This window comes from Arachis ipaensis, chromosome B08 (assembly GCF_000816755.2).
Source record: "Arachis ipaensis cultivar K30076 chromosome B08, Araip1.1, whole genome shotgun sequence".
Taxonomy (NCBI): domain Eukaryota; kingdom Viridiplantae; phylum Streptophyta; class Magnoliopsida; order Fabales; family Fabaceae; genus Arachis; species Arachis ipaensis.
Window position 1 is genome coordinate 9534325 of NC_029792.2, and position 799 is coordinate 9535123.

The following is a 799-nucleotide window of genomic DNA, read 5'->3' on the forward strand; positions in this document are numbered from 1 at the left end:
GTTATTACTAATTCATTTTATATATTATATAGAATAAAATCTAAAATAGCCTCTGACAATTACCTCGAAAAATAATGAGGTCTTTGACAAAAAAAAATTCAATTCGGTTTCTGACAATTAATTCGAAAGGACAACGAGACTCTTATGCCAAAAAAAGTTAAATGTTATTTTTTTTGGTATAGGGACTAATCAGTCCCAAAAAAAATATCAGAGGCCAGATTGAATGTTTTTTTTTCTTGGAGGCCTCGTTGTCCTTTCGAGATAATTTTCAGGTGCCGAGTGGGATATTCACTCTATTATATATTATTACTAATCCATGATACTCTCAAAATTTTAATTGAATTAAATTTTTTCTTTTAAAATAAAAGAGTCTCTCCTTTTTTCTCTTTTCTTTTCTGTTTTATCTCTACTCACTCTATCTCTTTTATATTATCACTAATGAGAAATTTAGGTAATCAGTATTTTTATTAAAATTTGGCCAATACTTAATCAGCAAAAGAAAAATGAGTAATCTCATACCATTAGATAAAATTTCATATCATTAAAAATACTAATAATAACTAATTGATGGCTAAAAATTACAAAATTTACTAATCTTTAACACTCTTTATCACTAATTACTAATTTAATAACTGAAATATGTCACTTGATATTTTTTATTGTAAGTGAAACTAAAATCTATTAATATTATCAAATTGATAATAAAAATATGTCACATAACATTTTTTTTAATTTTTTTATTACAATTGAAATATATTTTTTTTAAAATTAAAAAAAAAATTTCCTTTTCTCTACTCAG